Here is a 20,087-nt window from a genome sequence, read left to right as displayed (position 1 = left end):
ATGCTTTATTGTTATTTGGAAAACCTTGTCTTTTGTGGGAATTCTTTGAAAATGTTTCCACATCAGTTATATGCATTGTTCTTCATTACTGAAGAGCTTTTATTATATGAGTGTACTACAGTTTATTTAGCCAAGCTCTTTTACTGAGTATTTCAGTGTTTTAAAATTACAGGTAAGTCTGCAATTAACATCTTTGCCTCTCAGTATTGATGTACATCCTTGATCATGTCATTAGGATAAATCCATGGAACTAGCATTTCTATGGTATATATTTTTAAAGCTTTTGATATCATCAAATTGCTTTCCACAAACACTGGGTAATTTCCATTTTAACCATTGGTGCATCAGAGTAACTTTTTAATAAACCTCTCCAATAATATTTGTAAAACTAGAAAAAAAACCATAATAATTTGATGTTATGCCTTTTTTACTGGTAGTCTTAACATGCTTTTTCTAATAAGAACACTTGTGAAGCATTGTATTCAGCTTTGCAACTTGCTTTACAGAGCTTCATTTTTATGCTGTCATATCCCAAATTTTGACTTTGACATTCCATTTGATCTTTTAGCTGACTCTGTTTTTCTAAATTTTAGCAAAAAACTCCAAGACTGATGGAGAGTGAGAGTCCCTGTGCTTGATGTGTGTCGATGATCAAGGTTCCAAGGTGGCCCCGGTCCTGCTCTCACCCACCTGTGCGTTGGCAGACTCTGTTTACTAGGGAGTTAGCTGTGGAATTGTGGATGCAGCTTGCATGCTACCTCCCGACAGTTCCTTCCAGGTTTTACTTTAATGTGTTGAGTGAGGAAAGTGAAAGTGAAAGTTAGTCGGTCAGTCGTGACTCCATGGACTGGAGCCTGCCAGGCTCCTGTGTCCATGGAATTCTCCAGGCAAGAATACTTGAGTGGGTTGCCATTTCCTTCCCCAGGGGATCTTCCTGACCCAGGAATTGAACCCGGGTGTCCTGCACTGCAGGCAGATTCTTTCCCTTTTGAACCACCAGGGAAGCCCCATGTTGAGCCAGAAGTCATATGCAAATCACCTGGGAAGTTGTGCAAAATCATCCAATCTCTTACCCGTAGGTCTTAATCAGAGTGGCCAGGGAAAAGACCAAGGTGTGTACGTTTCGAACTGCTTCCCCTTGATCCTGATAGTCCATCCCGGAGGGGAGCCTGGTGGTAGGGTACACCTGAGTTACTGCCACTTCATGTTCCTCCTTTTGATACTACCTGGATTTCTAGTGCATTTGAACAATGTGGAAAATGCAAAGTGAGCTCTTTAAACATACTGATCCCTGGACACAATGTGTCTCTGACCCAGGTCCTAGTGGTTTTTGTCAGGGGCAGTTGGGTCCCAGAACACACAGTGTCATCTCTTGTCCTGGGCATGTGTCTGAGGGACAGAGGAGAGAGGGAAGTTGAGGAAAGACCGCTCGGTAGAACTTGGATTATCCCAGCTTTTTGTGTTACTGCAGGTCTCTAGGAAGGATAGACTTAACGAGGGTGGGAGGTATGAGACACCTCCTTTTTTATTTCCATGCTCTGGTCCTGTGTGAAATCTCCAGGGTATCCCACAAGCCAAACTCTGAGTGATTTTTCTCGATGGAGCTCCATCTGTCTTAACACGATTGATAATTCCTTCCATAGTTGGCTTCTGGGGTCTGTCTCTGTGTTAGTTTTCAACGTCTGCTGAGTGTTTTTTGCTTTGTGAGTACTTTATGGAGAATGTTGCATTTTTAAAGTAGAAGTTAATTTGATGTGGTTTTAAGGCCTTCAGCACTTATGTGGCCTCCACGCCAAGGATTTGAAAAGTCATCTTAAAAAAAGCAAAGATCTTGAACAGAGAATAACCAAAAGGGAGTGTTGATTTCCTTCATTTTTCCCTGGTACTTTCTTTGAGCTTTCAATTTTAGTCCTTCCTCTGAAACGTCTTCCAGGCCACGATCTTGCATCAGGTAATGGAGAAACTGAAAAGACTAGTTAGTCATGATTTCTAATGCTAGAAATGATGCAACCACTTTCACAAGCAGAAATTTTCTCTTTTGACTACCTGTCATCAGAAATAGACAGGCCTCAATGGCACCCCACTCCAGCACTCTTGCCTGGAAAATCCCATGGACGGAGGAGCCTGGTAGGCTGCAGTCCATGGGGTCGTGAAGAGTCGGACACGACTGAGCGACTTCACTTTCACTTTTCACTTTCATGCATTGGAGAAGGAAACGGCAGCCCACTCCAGTGTTCTTGCCTGGAGAAGCCCAGGGACGGCGGAGCCTGGTGGGCTGCCGTCTACGGGGTCGCACAGAGTCGGACACGACTGAAGCGACCTAGCAGAAGCAGCACTAATGGAAACACAGGCTGGTGGTGCCACCTAGAGGCCATTGTGCAAAACGCAGAAAGCTGGTGGAGAACGTCAAGTATCTGTCCTGGAAAGCTCTGGATGCAGGAAGCTTCCTGGTAAAGGATTCTCTCTGTGCTTCCAAAGGAGGAGTAGTCTTGTCTGTAAACTCCTTGCCGACCTCCTCCACAGTCTGAGATTTGGGTAACCTTTTGGATCTCTTTGAAGAAAAGTTCAAGTCATATAAGATTGTAATTCCTCTTTTTTACATCTGAGTAGGAAATGTTAAGTGACAAATTTTGGGAGTTGAGTGAGTCTAGACTTTAATTTCATCCTTCCCACTTAAAAAGCCGCTTGCTACTAACGAGCCATTTATTAATAACTGGCCAGTCGGGCAGTTCTGTGAGCTTCCCAGGCGGCTCAGTGGTGAAGAATCCGCCTGCAGAGCAGGAGACGCGGGAGGTGGTTCCAGTCCCTGGGTTGGGAACACTCTCTGGAGAAGGGCATGGCAACCCACTCCAGTCTTCTTGCCGGGAAATCCCATGGATAGAGGAGCCTGATGGGCTACAGTCCATAGGGTCGCAAGGAGTCGGACACAACTGAAGCGACTTAGCATGCAAGCACGGGGCAGTTATTTAACCTATCTGGGTGTCAGTGTCCTCAGGATGAAGCTGGGCAGGTGCTCTTCTATTTGGCAGCTGCTGGAGGGCCCTGTAAGAGCATCTTTTAGCAACTGGCCTTGCACCTGGCATGGCAGAGGCTCCCAGCCAATGGCACCTCCCTCCCTTACTTTTTGGAGAGCACATATCAAGGAAATCATAGGCAGCTTTTTACGTTTTCCGCAGTGGAGGGGCCGTTGCTCCAACAAGGCAAGAAGAACAGTTTGTTACTGGATAATAAAGCACGACACTTTTGAGAAGGCAGATGGGCCTCACATTTCTTCTCAGCGCAGCATCCCAACAGAGCAGATTTTTCTGGTGAAATCATTCTAAAGTCCCAATCTGAAGTGGCTAAATGGCTTGTATGGTTAGTCATAACACAGAAAAGCACTTACTCTTAACACAAAGCTACTTATTCTTCCAAGATCTTTTAGTTAATGGTTTCTGAGTTGCAAAATGGACATGCTTGTAGATTCCCTGGTAAGAAGAGGGAGTCAGGAATGTCTGCATTAATACTAATCTTATTGGAACTTCTAAGAAGGGGTATGTGTGCTGCTCAATGTGACAGAAGGCAGATTCACATTTTTAGAGTGATTTTATTTTGAAAACACAGGAAATACCTTTATATAGACCATGCCCTATTGACTATAATGACTAGGAACTGTGCAGAATGCTTTGCATACCCTGAGAAGAGCTGAGCTCCTGGCCACAGACCCTTTAGAATGTGACTGTCTTGGTGTCAAATTGATAGCTTCTCTATTTGTGGATTTTACCTTTGTGCAGTCTAAGAGGAGGTATCTGTAGTTCTTTTTTCTTGAGCCCTCTTGGACTAAGGCAGATGTCAAAAAATGGAAAAGAGTGGGTTTTTTCCTTAGTTGCCTTTTTCTTTTTCTTCAGCTTGACTGGGGATAAAATAAGCTCATTTTTAAAAAGAAACTCTTTCTGAACAGCATAATGTGCTTTTAATATGAAGTGTTTTGATAAGCATTTACCTTAACATTTTCAGATGGTCTTAACAGAAAAAAAAGGCTAACATGTAATAGTGAAACAAGGTACTGGGAAAAATATTATTTCAGAATTAAGACCCTTTTAAAATGTAGTTGAGGTATAATAAGGCCAGCTCTTCCCCTACATGATTGTTGTTGAACAGGCAAGTTGTTATTCATAAATCCCAAGAGGAGGGAGCATGTGACCTCACAGGAACATAAGGGGCCACCAGGGTCGGTCAGGAGACAGAGGGAGCAAGGGGAAAACACAGGCAACAGCCTTTGTTGTGGTTTCTGCGGGAACGCCAAGGCACAGCGGGTGAGCAGACTCAGAACTAGCTGGTTTGATTAATCTCCCTGAGCTCTGGAGCCTGCATGCTGCCCTGTGTTGTCTGGTACTTGGCCCTGTGTTCATTAGGGCAGGTGGATGGTGGCCCCGAGAGTAAACACCTGATAAAGGAGGTTGTTGGGGGATGAAGGCAACCTTCTTATCTCTAGAAAGTAGGTCACTCTGCACAGGGGAGCCCCTCCAATGTCAGCAGGGACCCAAGATTCCAAAGCATTAGAAAATATAAGAAAATGAAAAAACAAATGATGAATACAGATTTACATTCAAATTTTTAAAAGATTTTTTTACCTTCTTGGGTGATAGAAGATACTTATGCACAAGTATAATTATCCATAATTATATATGCAGTGCTTGGTGTCATTTTAATATATTTTTTCTCAAATACAGATGGCAGGATATGAAATGAGATGCATATTTATATATCTCTTCCTCCATCTCCATCTCCATCTCCATCTCTGTTCCCATACCACAGAAGAAAGCATCTTAGTCTAAATGCTGCTGGAAATCAACAGCTACTAGCAGAGTGTGACACTGGGATTACGCTTGTCCAGGGCTGTCTTTGACTCTGCCACCCACAGGCTGAGTGATTCCGGCAAGGTACTTGACATTGTCATGTCTCAATTTTCTTATCTTTAAAATGGGGCATGTTAGTTGTTTCTGTCTATAGGTTTGTTGTGTGGATTAAATGAGTAAACATTTATATATTGTACAGAACGATACCCGGACATAGCAATTTGGACAATGTTATAACTACTATTAATATTGTCATTGGAATGTTGCCCGGTGTCCCATGACACTATGAGAGGCAATGATGGGGGAATGTGAGAGTTGTAAGTTGCTCCTAGGAAGATAATGAGAAAATGCATGGTTCAAAACAACAGTTAAAGATGAGGGAATAATGTGTGCTTGGGAAACTGCAAGAAATTTGTCATGGCCAATGTTCATGTTGTCCTGGGGGCAGAGCAGTAGAGTTGGCATTGCAAGCAAGGGACCAGTTATAGAGAATTTTAAATTCAGAGCGGTTAAAAGAGACAGTAAATCTTCATGGCTTCCATACCTGAATATTCACCCATTCACTACAATTTATTTGTAACCTTGAAATCAGTCATCGTGGGCTTTCACAGTCATTTGCAGACAAGCACATAGTGGCAAAAACATTGAGTTACTGGGCAGTCTCATGATATCAGCAAGGTAGCTGCCTTCTTATTTCAACTCTTATTTTAAATGAGTATCCCTTTTGCAATCCAGCCCAGGACACATTTTCTGAAATGTTGTGCTTTCTCTTGGTGATTTTACCATTTACAATGGCCCCAAACATTGTGCTTAAGTGCTGTCTAGTCTTCCTAAGCGTAGAAGGCTGTGATGTATGTGTCTTATGGAGAAAACCTGTGTATTAGATAAACTTACTTCAGGCATGAGTGACACTGCTGTTGCTGTGAGTTGTGTTAATGAATCAACAATATGTTACATAGTGAGTTTTTAAACAGAAATGCACATACAATAAGGTTATATATTGATCGATTGACAAAAATTTGTGACCAGGGGCTAAAAGGAACCTAAACCTGTACTACCCTTAAGAACAATGGCTCAGTGTCTGTGATGATTTCATAGACCATAAGTATAAGAAACAAAGAGAATCAATGTACTGTAAAGCCCTGGAGAGCTTTCAGGCTGGGGTGAGCCAAGGAGAGGAGAAGCTCAGGCGGTCCGAGGCTCAGTTCTGTGCTCACCACTTGTCCCCTACATGTTAAGTTGGGAAGAGATGGCCCATCCTTCAAGATCTCACAGGTATGTGAGACTTCAGCAAATGTCTGCAAATCACGGCACCACTCAGGACAGTCAGGGCGGGTGTGAATACTATAACCTACTGTGACTTGAGTCATTTATTTCAAGAAGCTGCCTTGAAATTGCTGCTGTACCAAATACTACATCCCTGTAATTAGGTGAATTTTCATCCTATAATCAAGTTTCATTCCAAACTCATTCTGCATAGACGAGAATGCAGCCTTGGGTGAGTCTGGCTTATATTTTAGCATCACTCCTAACAGGACTTTCTTAAAGGTTTTGTCACTGAGAATGTGATTCAGTCGCTTGGACTACAAGGACAGTATTAGCAAGAATCTAGACTATATGGAAAGTAAATTTTAACATTTACCTAATTTTTGCTGTCCTCAACCCCCTTTCTCAAGCATTTCTGGAACCACAAGTTAAAGCAGATTTTAATAAAGAAAATCACTTTTTCCCATAGGGATGATTAAATAATTGGAATAGTATTCCTAACCAAAAACCTTAATTTCAAATAGTTAAAGATGTGACCCATGAAAAATAGGTCATAAAAAAAGGGACCACTAATTAGGCTGGGGTTCTCTGCACGGAAGCTCTAGCAAGTCCTAGTCAGACCACCCGGCCCCAGCCTACCCAGTCCACCCAAAGGAGGGACCTTTTACAGACTGTGATGAAGGGATAACTGAGCTCCCTGAATGTTTAGGTTCAGTCTGGATGAAATCACAGGCAGTTACCAGCACGCACTTATTGCCCAGAACCACATCTTCTGTCTTCTGCCTCATGGACACTGTGTTCTGGTCCATTCTGTTCAGAAACCGCCTTTCCCTATTCAAAATGCAGTGAGACCCTGGTCCTAATCATTTCTAGTCTTGCTCCATCTGAAAGGAAACGAATTAACAGAGCAGTGTGCATCTGCTAGAGGAAATGGCAGCCCACTCCAGTCAGGATCCCTGCCCGGAAAGTCCCTTGGACCAGGGGAGCTTGGTGAGCTCCAGCCCACAGGGTCACAAAGAGCCGGGCATTATTGAACCAGCCGAGAGATACCAGTTATTAGTGAAGCCTGAGCAGAATCAGCCAGCAGATGGAGTAACCCACAGCCACTGACGACTCTCAATCAGACCTCACCCCCGACAGACTCGGGAGTATCAGCCACTGGGACACCCAGTTATATTACAGCTCCGCTTATCAGCCTGCGGAGTGTGAAGCTGTAGGGCCAAGACAAGAAGCCTTAGGATCTCTTCAGGAGGTCTGCTTAGCATTCAACAAGGCCCTGCAGAAGCTAGGACCATTCTAAGATGCCCACCAGGCCTCCTTGTTAAGTGAGATTTGCCTGCTGTTCATAGCCAATGAGCATTTATATGCAGCACCCACATCTCCTGATGCTCATTTGCAATTATTTTTCCTTATGCTTTTGTGAAAATATTTTATATGGGGCATAAGAGTCTATACATCGAATATTTTCTTCTGTCTTAGTCTGGAAATGCAAGAAAGAATGCATTGTAAATAGAAAATCCAGATGAATATCAACTGTAGAAACAATGATAATAATAATGTTTTTGGGGGTTTAAAAATATGCATAATTAAAGCATGGAACAACAATAACTTGGAGTGTGTAGCAGTGGTAAATGGAATAAAAATGAACCAGCTGGGACGTGGTACAAAGCTATCGTGGAAGTCTGAGCTGATTCATGATATGTATTTCTCAGGTGAGTAGAATCTTATGGATTCATTTTTCAACTATTTCTTTTAGTAGCCATTTGTGACCTTGTGGACTGTAGCTCCCGCCCCCGCCTACCCCGGCTCTTCTATCCATGGGGTTCTCCAAGCAAGAAAACTGGAGTGGGTAACCATGCCTTCTCCAGGGGATCTTCCCAACCCAGGAATCCAATCTGCGTCTCTTGTGTCACTTGCATTGGCAGGCTGATTCTTTACCAGAGTGCCACCTGGGAAGCCCCTTTTAAGTATCCATTTCTGGAATTAATTGTTCAGAGATATCACCGAGACTCCTATCTTGAACCTCTTGAACATTTCTTTCCCTTTTATCCCTGCCTTTCTCTTCCTCACTTCAACAAATAGCAAGGGGAATGTGAAAGGGAAAGCCAAAGAAGGGCATTATTTGAGGATACCAATAGTTTAAGCCAAAATTTGCAGGCAGTTCTGTTAGTCACTTCCTTGATTGGCAGGCAAGAGTCTGGCAGCTCCTCATTAGAGGTAAAGAGAGGACACGTGGCCAGGATGGGCTCTGCAGTGTCTGCCTTGGATGTTTTGGATCAATGATGTACAGTGTAGCATCTACTGTCTTCAGGTTTGGTTTTAAGTGCTGAGACCATGGCATTGTTGAAGTTGTGGGTGCACACACAGTAGAATAAAAGTTCGCTTCCGAAAGTCTCTGGCAGAACCAGAAGATGGGATGTGGGGCTTCACTTCTCCCTCACTGAACTGAGTGGGGCGATCACTGGACAGGGCTGCTGCGCGGTGGGCTTTTCCGGTCGGTGTGGTGAAAGGGCCGCCTCCGTCTAGGGTCGCGTCATCACACTCGCTGGTGATGCAGAGGGACATCAAGAAGTCTCGCGTGGAACACTTGCAGGCTTTTTATTTCTTCTTCCTCCTCTGCCGGCTGGCTGGGGTGGGAAAGGACGGTCCGAGTGGGCGTGGTGTGTCCGGCTTGCAGGGGCGGCCCCCACGCAGGCTCGCTGCCGCTGTTGGAGCTGACAGGTGGGCCCGTTACCACTGTCTGACTCCTCTATCAGGGCTGGTGCTGTCTGCACTTCCATCAGCTCGGTGACTTCTAGTACGTGACAGGTTACTTCCTGCTCCCTTCCCTAGCAAGGGAGAGGAGTGCAGAGGCGCAAGAACTGGGGACAGTCTCATCTCAGAATCTGCCCCCCAAGAGTTACCCATGGATGCCATGTGAAGATGGGAAAAAAATCCATCAACCCTATAAGGGGCTCGAGAATAACTGTGCTCTTGAAGTGCTTTATATTTTTAAAAGAAATATTGTAAAGGAAAATTTTTATCAACAAATGAACTGTGATTCATTGCCATGACAATATTTGGGCTTCGTTCTCCTCTCGTGTTTTAATGTAATTAATTTTAACTCTAGGCAGAATTTCTCAGGTGACTACTGAGAGCTCAGTGAGAGGATGGATTTCTCCTGTTTGCTGTTTTCCCCATTCTCCTCCCATTCAGTCCTCCTGTTGTTGTTCAGTCGCTAAGTCGTGTCCAACTCTTTGCGACCCCAGGAACTATAGCACTCCAGGCTTCCCTGTCCTTCACTGTCTCCTGGAGTTTGCTCAGACTCATGTCTATTGAATCAGTGATGCCATCCAACCGTCTCGTCCTCTGTCACCTGCCCTCAAGCTTTCTCAGCATCACTGTACCCAAGGTGGGTCATTTATCTCCTGTTAGTGCTGACTTCTAGTCACTAGGGGGCGCTCCACACAAAGGCATGTGTGTGAAGTTACTCTCCAGACAGAAGATTATTTTCTATCAAGAGCAGCTCTTAGAAGGCAGAGAACTTGGTGGGGTAATTTTTAAAAGGTTGAGCCCTGCACCAGCCAAAACATTCTGCCTTAAACTTCAGCTTAAAACTCACAAGAATTTTGTCTCCTTGAAAACAAAGCTATGGAGGCAACTTATTAAACCGTGTTAGTCACGGACTCCTTCAAGTAACCCTTTCCTGGCATTCTTTCTTTGTACATGGGATTTTGTAGCAAGGGTTACCATCCAGTGGGTGCAAAGGTGATGCACAGAGAATGTGGGCTTAATGATATATAAATAAGTCCGTTTCATCTGAGATAATATAGCACTGCTCTACGGACACACACTCTGGGGCCAAGACAGCCTGGTTTTGCATCCCAGCTCCATTGCTCTCAGCTGTGTGACCTTGGACAATTTACCTAACCTTTCTCTATCCCATCATCTGCATTAGTAAGAATAGCATAGTAATAGTTCCTACCTAAGCTTTGTGGTTGAGATTCATGAGTTAACAGAAATCAAACCTGCCTGACATTGAGAGAAATTTAATAAATTCTAATTAGTGCTGTTACCCTCTGGGTTGGGTGGCCACAGTGAGTGTGGGGTCTGTGTTTTGACAGTTCTCCAACTGACTGGAACCAACGGTATCAGAGAGTAGAAATAAGTGGCTTCAAAGTAGAGCTAATCTGAGGGATAATAGGTCCCAAGAGTGCTTTGCTGGTGGCTCAGATGGTAAAGAATCTGCCTGTAATGCATGAGACCGGGTTTGATTCCTGAAGATCCCCTGGAGAGGGGCATGGCAACCCACTCCACTGTTCTTGCCTGGAGAATTCCATGGACAGAGAAACCTGGCGGGCTATGGTCCATGGGGTTGCAGAGTCAAACATGACTGAGCGTGCACGCACATGCACAATAGGTCCCAAAGTCCATGAATTCTAGAGAATTTTTTAAAAGCGTCAGACAGGGCAGGAATTTTGTAATCTTCAAGAAGTGTCTAATGAAGAGGTTAAGTCCTTTTCCTCTGCCTTGAACAGCAGCTCAGGAACTAGCATTCAAGCCCATGGTTAAGCATGTCCTTAAGGATTTGGTCCTCATAGACACCTGCTCCTATGAGGATTTCCAAGAGGCAGGAGGGCTCAAAATCACAATGTAAATCAAAGAAATTTTGTTGTTCACCACAGGAAACATTTTTCAATTGGCTGACTCCGTACAGGGTAGCCCTTTAGAGTACCTTGGACTTAGGCTAGGCAGCTCTAGAGCTCGAGCATTTGATCAGAGTCTTAAATAGGACAAGCAGTTATGGGATTCTGGTACCTATGATGGATTGTTGTAAACATCCAACATCTCTTCCCATCATGTTCTGCTTTGTGACTGAACCTTTTGATTTTGCCCTTGGTAGGATATCAGGGGTCTTCCCAGGTAGCACTAGTGATAAAGAACCTGCCTGCCAATGCAGGAGACATAAGAGCCGTGGGTTCGATCCCTGGGTCAGGTAGATCTCCTGGAGGAGGGCATGACAACCCACTCCAGTATTCTTGCCTAGAGAATGCCATGGACAGAGGAGCCTGGTGGGCTACAGTGTGTGGGGTTGCAAAAAGTCAGACACGACTGAAGCGACTTAGCACACCTAGGCTGGTATCAGAGCATCTTGAAAAGCAGTGCTGGCTCTTCCGGGGTGCAGGCGAGAGGGTGAAGAAGTGTCAGTACGGAGACCCCTGGCGCAATTGCCTGCTTGCTGTCGCCCTTGCCTTGGACAGCAATTGAACAGCCCAGGTCAAGTTAGTGGGCCTTCTATTCTCATTCTCTTTCCTGATAATTTTTTTTTTCCCCTTTTTTCCAAATGGTCACCATTTGTCAGTGTGTCTCATAGCTCTGAATTTCGTGTGATGTGACCTTGGGAGAGGAGGTGTGAACAAGCCATGCAGACCTGTTTTATGTCTGGGAGGAAGTAATTTATACACCAGGAGCTGGCTCCGTGGTGTGGGATTCTAATTCTGGGTATGGCATTTTGTATGTGTAGGAAGGCTGTCAAAACCTTTCCAATGGAAGGGACCAGAACCAATTTGAGAATAAGGTGGTTATGTAAGAACTGTCCCGGCTCAGGCATCTTGGCACATGTCCTGTGTTGTTCACTCCAAAGAGGAAAGAAAGGGGAACAGGAAGAATTCTCTGCACCCTTGAAAACCCACAAATTTACCAGTAAGAGATGACATGCAGTTCTGAGATGTTTCTGGAGGCAAAAACGTCTGTAGTTTTCTGTAGTCGGAAAAGGGTAATGGGTGTGCGTGAACCCTTTGCTTTCTTATTATTCCTGCTCCTCCTCTTTAAATATTCACCAAACTGACTAGCCTGCTGGCTCTGTGTCATTTTAAGGAGGCCCACTAGGGTTTCCATTGGTCTTATATCAGTGACAAAATAGCCGCAGTGACCACCCCCCTAGCAGCAGCATTTGAACCCATCTAGGGACCCGGGCCAAACGGTTCCCATGCAGTGGAGCCTCCACAAGGCTCGAGGCACAGCCGTGACTTTTCCTATGTTAGAGGTGAACTCCGTGTGGCGCAGACATTGGAGATGGGCATCATGGAAGGGGAGGTGTTTGGACATGCAGGAATTCAAGGGTAAACAAAGGGACCAGTGCGGATTAGCCCTGGCTGAGAAGGAGGAACATGAGTGATGAGCAAGGGCAACTGGAAAATGTGAAGAAAATGCTCCTTTGATGACAAGTCATGAACAATTTGTGCTCGGGGCTTTGGGTGATATTTGATCATTTTAAATTAGGAGAGTATGTGGTTAAAGATGAGGGTTTCACTTTGACGGTAGTGTAAAGAGGATGCTGTTTTGGAATAGATTCTTGCAGCCCTTTTTCTATGTGTGCATATGGGGGTATTGTAGGCCTTCCAGTGGCGGGAATACTGTCAGTATAGTACGATTTGAATACCCAGTGTGGGTTTCTCTGAGCAGAGGATGTGTGATAGGCTTACTAGTTTATTTAGCTCGCCCTCTCACTCCCACAAGAACCCCCAAACCCCCAGCCCCACTTCAGCTCCCATACCCCGATTATCTTCTGTGGCTAATCCCTCACCCAGACTGCTTGTTTGGGGCATCCCACTACCCCCCACCCTCCATACACATACATGCATCTGTGCTTATGTGTGTGTGCACAGGTGTGTGTGTCCATCTGCGCGCAGAAGAGAAATTGACGAGAAGAGAAAAATTGGATGGCCTGTAACATAGGAACTGTCCGATTTGTTTTTGAGAGCTAGGAAACAAAGTTGATGCTCCTCCTGTAAAGAGCCTTCTGCATTGTCCTATTTTTAGTGCTTCCTAGTGACTCAACAAGGTATAGATAGCCCTGCGCTATTTTTAGTGCTGGGTGTGAGTCTGCTGCCTAAGGCTGCTGGTTACCAAGGGTACTCCTCCTCCAGGCCCCCAGTCCTGCAGGACTTTGCCTTGTGGTGGCTTGTGGAGATGCTTCCTCATCTGATGCACCCGTGGGCCACAGTTCCGTCCTCTCTGTCCTACCCTGCTGCTGTTTAACAGCCTGTTGTCTTCATTCAGTTTACATGTCAGAAAAAAATTGCTTCTGTCTTGAAAGCTATTTATGTGAAAATACCAGCCTGGTAGAATTACAGGGAGCCAGGGCCCTTGGGTGGATGAGCATCTTTTTGTGGGTTGTGCCCTGAAACCCCCGGCAGGTACTGGGGCTGCAAGGGTGCTTCCCCTGCCTTACTTCTCACATGCATTTTTTCCCTGCCTCCTGGAGAAACCAAGAGGGAGGTGGTCAAAGACTTCATGGAGTCCTTGGAAGTTTTCTCAAGGTTGGGCAGACATGGTAAACGGATAATTACTTGTTCAGATTGAATCCTTCAAAGCCCTCCAAAAAAATTCTCTCTCCAGATCTGAACAGGTATGTGCAGTGTTTTGTTTTGGTTTTTGTACTTTTACCCCATGGACTTTCTCTTTCTACTTTTTAAAATTCTTTCTTTCTGCTGGTCAGTTTAGGACTTCCCTATTGTGGAAAAGAGAGGAGAGGAAATTGTCAAGAAGCAAAGCAAACACACAGGAACACCCCCCCCCCCCCCGACACACACACACACACATCCCACACACCCACACACACCACACACACAACACCTATAATCCTACCCTCCAATAGCAAACTTATTGTTTAGTATATTTCCTTAGTTGCTTTTTCTATGGGCTCTGTTCTTTTCATATTTGAGATTAAATTTTATGTTCAATTTTCCAATCGTTTCCATTTGTCACATGTAAACCTTGATAAAGATCATGTTTAGTGACTGATAGCTCTGCAGTAAGTACTCAAGCCATAACTTACTTAGGTTTTCCGCCAATAATTAAGGACATTTTAAAATAAATGGCAAAAATGATTTGATGATCATGTTGTGCACACGTATTTGTCCACATTTAGGATTATTTTCTTAGAAGAAATTATTAGACACTTGGGTCAACGTTTACAGGTATTTTTGAAGCTCTAATTTATAATTTTGTTTATTTGTACTTTCTATTTTTAAATTTTTCCTGCTGTCCATGGAATTGTTTTTATTCACATTGTTTTTACCTACTTTTTAGGTAAAAAAAAAGTTTTTTTTTAAACTAGTCTAATTCTGAGAGCAAGACATAGCACCAAGAATTCATAAACATAACTAAAATTATTTAGAAAAAAATAAACCATGTTCCTTTGTATATAAATAGTTACAATTTTAGTGCATATATTTTACAGATATATTCTATGCTTATAGAAATAAGTATACTTTCTCTAAATGTGATCTTCTAGTTTTTTAAATTTTCAAAAGTGAATTTTTATTTTAAGATTTCTAGTGAAAATGTAGTAGAATTTTTTTATGCCATCTTATCATATGCTTAGCTTTATCTGACAGAAACTTAGTGAAAATATTAAAAAATATGGGAGCTAAGTACTATTGAAGAAGCCTGTCTTTTCTGTTTGTATTCATAGAAACTTCTCACAGAAGGAGCAGTCATGGAGGCAACTCTTGTGGCCACATCCAAGCAATCTTTGTCCACAACAAGATTTAGTCACACTCTCTTTTTAGGGATTTTGATGTATATTGCACAGTTTGTTAGAAGAAGAACTATAACAATTTGCATTTCCACCATGAGCCTTAGAAAGTACCCATTTGACTGAATCCTCAATAACTCTGAATACTTTACTTTTTTGTCTTCACTAATTTTACAGGCTTTTAAGAAAAATCTCCTAAATGCTTTTTTCTATACCTCCATAGCCACGTTTCCTATCTTCCTCTTAGAGTCTTCTTGCTCTTATTTATTATTATTATTATTCCACTGGCCTGTTTATTTGTCTTTCTAACTAGAAGCACAGCCCAGAGCTTAGTACTTTTCTCACTTTGAATAAAGGATGGTAACTCATTTAACTCAGGATAGCACAGTAATCCAGTTCTTGTCATCAGGGTAGCCCCAGGGGACCACTGTGCTCCATCTTCCTCTGAATACCAGCCAGCAGCGTTGTATCTCTCTGCTTATCTGTTTCACTGGTCACTTCTGCAGTCTGCATTTTTCTTTCTTCAGCTTGAACATGGCAGGAAATGGCTGTTCCATCTCTAGCTTTACGTAACATACTCAATCCTGTGCTTGCTGATGATTGATGACTTCTGAAGGAGGTGCTTCAAATTTTCTAGATGAAAATCATGTCCAGTTTGAGTCAAATGACCACCTTAGCCCAATCAGACCTGCCCAGGGTATCGCGGTCCTTCCATACTATGTGCAGAACTGTTTCTCCAACAAGAGACTGGACAGAGGGTGTGGCTCTTAGTGCGTCCACTGAAGCTCCCTGCCCAGCAAGTGGGCCTTTGCTTGGGACTTGGGGAACACATAAGTCTTGATTTTTGTGGGGGGTATTTATATAGTGTTAGTTTATTAAAAAGCAAAGACATCATTTTTGCCAACAAAAGTGCGTATAGTAAAAGCTATAGTTTCTCCAGTGGTCATGTATGGATGTGAGAGTAGGATCATAAAGAAGGCTGAGCACCAAAGAATTGATGTTTTCAAATTGTGGTGCTAGAGAAGACTCTTGAGAGTCCTTTGGAGAGCAAGGAGATCAAACCAGTCAATCCTAAGGGAAATCAACCCTGAATATGCATTGGAAGGACTGATGCTAAAGCTGACTCCAGTTCTTCAGCCATCTGACTCAAAGTTGTTGTTCAGTCGCTCAGTTGTTTCTGACTCTTTGCGACCCCATGGACTGTAGCATGCAGCATTCGTGTCCTTAACCTCTCCTGGAACTTGCTCAAAGTCATGTCCATTGAATCGGTGATGTCATCCAACCATCTCATCCTCTGTTGTCCCCTTCTCCTCCTGCCTTCAGTCTTTCCCAGCATCAGGGGCTTTTCTATTGAGTCACTTCTTCATTAGGTGGCCATCACAGTGAATCTTCAGCTTCAGCATCAGTCCCTCCAATGAATATTTAGGATTGATTTTCTTTAGGATTGATTGGCTTGATCTCCTTGCTCTCCAAGGGACTCTTGAGAGTCTTCTCCAGCACCACAGTTCAAAAGCATCAGTTCTTCGGTGCTCAGCCTTCTTTATGGTCCAGCTCTCATATCCATACATGACCACTTGAAAAACCATAGCTTTGACTATAGGGACCTTTGTTGGAAAAGTGATGTCTGTGCTTTTTAATATGCTGTCTAGGTTTGTCATAGCTTTTCTTCCAAGGAGCAAGCATTATTTAATTTTATGGCTGCAGTCACCATCCACAATGATTTTGGAGCCCAAGAAAATAAAGTCCCTCACTGTTTCCATTGTTTCCCCATCTATTTGTCATGAAATAACAGGACCATATGCCATGATCTTCATTTTTTGAATGTTATTTTAAGCCAGCTTTTTCACTCTCCTCTTTCATCTTCTTCAAGAGGCTCTTCAGTTCCTCTTTGCTTTCTGCCGGAAGGGTGGTGTCATCTGCGTATCTAAGGTTATTGATATTTCTCCTGGCAATCTTGATTCCAGCTTGTGCTTCATCCAGCCTGGCATTTTGCATGATGTTCTTGGCATATAAGTTAAATAAGCAGGGTGACAATATACAGCCTTGACATACTTCTTTCCCAATTTGGAACCAGTCTGTTGTTCCATCTCCTATGTTGCTTCTTGACCTGCATACATATTTTTCAGAAGGCAGGTTAAGATGGTCTGGTGTTCCCATCTCTTTAAGAATTTTCCAGTTTTCCAGTTTGTTGTGATCCATACAGTCAAAGACTTTAGCACAGTCAATGACATGAACAGCTGATTCATTGGAAAAGACCTTGATGCTGGGAAAAATTGAAGCAAAAGGAGAAGGGGCTGGCAGAGGATGAGATGGTTAGGTGGTATCACCGACTCAGTGGACATGAAACTGAGCAAACTCCTGGAGATAGTGAAGGACAGGGAAGTGTGGTGTCCATGGGGTCGTAAAGAGTCAGACACAACTTAGCAATTGAACCACAGCAATTTTTTTAGGGATATTCAGTGCTGCTTGTAATTATTAAAGCAGCATTATTTTAACAAATGGAAACTTTAACAAGTGGAAACAATATATGTTATCAAAGCCTTCCTTTGCATAAACGATACTAGTTAGACCTCTTTATTATGCTGGGACTGTATCAAATTTCATTGTAATCTCTTTAAAAAGTATATAAATGGTTTCTATTTTAAAACTCTATTTACTGCTTTGTTAAAAATAGAGAATAACAGCAAATTCAACAGAAGATGCCGTTTGTTTGCTTTTAGGCTATCAGATTTCATCCAGAATAACTCCTTAGAAAGAAAGTCTTTAAGGACATGATGGGAGAGGGAATGGCGAGTGCCTCCCAGTAGCCCATTCTCTATTTATTCCCCTATTTATAATGGAGAAATGATCCTTAATCTTCATATGCTGTGACTTCAAAAGGTGAGAGGATTTTTGTATAATAGACATGAAAAGTGAAAGTCGCTCAGTCATGTACAACTCGTTACAACCCCATGGACTATATAGTCCATGGAATTCTCCAGGTCAGAATACTGGAGTGGGTAGACTTTCCCTTCTGTAGGGGATCTTTCCAACCCAGGAATCAAACCCAGGTCTCCCACATTGCAGGTGGATTCTTTACGAGCCAAGGCACAAGAGAAATGCATGAAGATTGGTCAAATATGTAGAACAGAGGAAAAAAAGTAATTTCGTGCTTTGTGATGGACTTAAATGTATGTCGACAGTTCAACAAATGCAGGTTGATTTGGATAAATATTTTGGTCTAGGTTTGCTATATTTTTATTCTGCAGGGATTATGATTTCCCAGGATACATTTTAGGGCTTTTGCCCTTTTTATATAGAGTGATTTGTAGGAACCCATATCTACAGGTATTTGCAGTTGTAGCTTTAGTGCCTGGAGCCAGACCGCCTTGGTAGCCAGAGAAATAATCCCCAAACACTGTCTACACTCACCTTTGACCTCAGAACCACCTGTGCATGGAGCAGACTCAAAGCAGTAGCTATAGACAAAAAGTCTGAAGTGAGACCAGATCTGCAGCCTCCAAACAGTTAGCAGTTCAAGCACAGGCAAGAAAATTAACACTCCTCAGAGAATAATGACAGGATCCAGACTCTCTGCAACTTAACATTCATAATGCCTGGAAAACAATTTTAGGTTTTCTGATATGTGAGGAATGAAGACAAAATTCTCTCAAATCCAACTCCAAGATGAACCAAATGTTGAAACTAGGACAAGGAATTTAAAATGTTCGTGAAAACTGTCCACAGTGAAAAAAAGCAAACCGTGTTTTCAATGATTGAAAATCGGGCTGGCCGTAGCTCAGCGGTTCCTTCGACTTCATCAGTGATTGAAAATCTTAGCAGAATTAGAAGTGTCAGTAGAGAAATAAAAACCATAGGAAAAAACAAAATGGACATTCTAGAATTAAAAAAATACAATCACTGAGATTCCCAGTATGTAATAAACCTTCTGCAAATGTAAGCTATTATTATTTGTAAGAAAAAAGGTAAAGTATTTTGCTCTTATTTTAGTACATTTTTAGTAGTGAAATAGAGGTACAGCAACTCTGTCCATCTTCTCCTCTGCTAACCTTTATCTTCCTTAACCTGGAGGAAAAGAGAAAGTTCTGGAAGGTGAGCAGTGAAGTGACAAAGTTGAGGGAGTTTGGGCGTGTGTAGCGCAGACTCTTCACTCCTCTCTTTTCTGTGCTACTTCTGTACTTGGGGCACAGATTTGTTGCTTTTCATAGAGCAAATTCCAGTTCATCTCCCAATTTATCTCGCTCCCCTGATGGGTCCTAAATAATAGGAGGTCAGCTTCTAGGTCTTTCTTATCTCTTTCTGTAATAGGAGTGGAATGGATGGGCACTGAGTGAATGAATAAAGCTTTTGGGTCCCTCAGTTCCTGCTGTTATCTCCTTGCCTTTTTCTTGGAATTGTCGTGTCTTTATTGCAAGTGTTTTAGAGTGCTTTACAAGAAATTGCATGATTACTGAAACAGTGTTATTTACTGAGTACCCTGTCAGAATGTTTGCCATTTTTCTTTATCATCAGCTTTTAATTTTGCCCAGCATATTTAATCATGATGAAAATGAAAGGGTCAGTCACTATAAATAGATATGTCTTTGCTCCTCCTACTCTTCCACACCTGTGTTCCACCTTCTATTCCTTTATTGGTCCTTCTGGGAAGGTTTTGTGATGTTCATCTCTAAAACAGTCTCCTTCAAAATGGTTCTAAGGGCTTCCCTGCTGACTCAGATGGTAAAGAATTCACCTGCAATGTAGTAGACCTGGATTCGATCCCTGGGTTGGGAAGATCCCTGGAAGAGATCATGGCAACCCACTCCAGTATTCTTGCTTGGAGAATTCCCAGGACAGAGGAGCCTGGTAGGCTGCAGTCCGTGGAGTCGCAAAAAGTCAGACACGACTGAGCGATTAAGCACAAAGTGGTTCCATAGAAGTACGTGTACACACGAGTCACTTTTACCAAATGTATCTTAGTCACTGCATTTTGAGTCTAGCTTCCATGTGTGAGCTGTTTTTTTTTGACACTTTGTGTAGGACTTTGAAGAGAAAAAAAAGAACAAGTAGCAGAGGTATGAGTTTTCTTTTTGGTTCATCAACCCCAGTGGGGAAAGAAAAACTCAACCTTTTTGTCTACTTATTATTCTGTGTCAGGTCGTCTCCTGGATGTTTGACATGATTTTTTTATTTTCCATTTAATCTTCACAACCAGTTTGTGAAATAGATGTTTTCCCCTTATTTTATATCTGAAAATATTGAGGTTAAATAACCTGCCCAGAGTCTCACAGATGGTAAGAAGTGACACCAGAAATTCAGTGATAATTTTGTCTCATTCCCCAGGCCACTGCTGTTTTGCACTGAACCATACTGCTTCTCTCTGAAATAAAAGGTTAAGAGGACTCAGGAATGCAAATGAGGAGGTGTTGGAGCATGAGTGGTTGGTTCAGCTTCTGGTATAATAATTTTTAACCTTTTCCCAC

The 20,087-nt window shown here is 42.9% G+C and overlaps 1 protein-coding gene across 6 annotated transcripts in view; it reads left to right on the top strand.

The window, feature by feature from the left end:
- Positions 1–20,087, top strand: part of ELMO1 (engulfment and cell motility 1) — a 573,189-nt gene that overhangs the window by 222,949 nt on the left and 330,153 nt on the right. The window contains exon 1 of one of the 6 annotated variants that reach the window (XM_070468481.1): positions 4,809–4,922. The exons of the other annotated variants lie outside the window; for them this stretch is intronic. The gene's annotated coding sequence lies outside the window, so the exon portion shown is untranslated. Of the gene's footprint in view, positions 1–4,808; positions 4,923–20,087 lie in introns of those variants that run through there. 6 annotated transcript variants of the gene reach the window in all.

Source organism: Odocoileus virginianus, chromosome 1, assembly GCF_023699985.2.
Source record: "Odocoileus virginianus isolate 20LAN1187 ecotype Illinois chromosome 1, Ovbor_1.2, whole genome shotgun sequence".
NCBI classification, from domain to species: Eukaryota; Metazoa; Chordata; class Mammalia; order Artiodactyla; family Cervidae; genus Odocoileus; species Odocoileus virginianus.
Note: the sequence above shows the minus strand (reverse complement) of the source record. Positions and strands in the feature narration are given on the sequence as shown.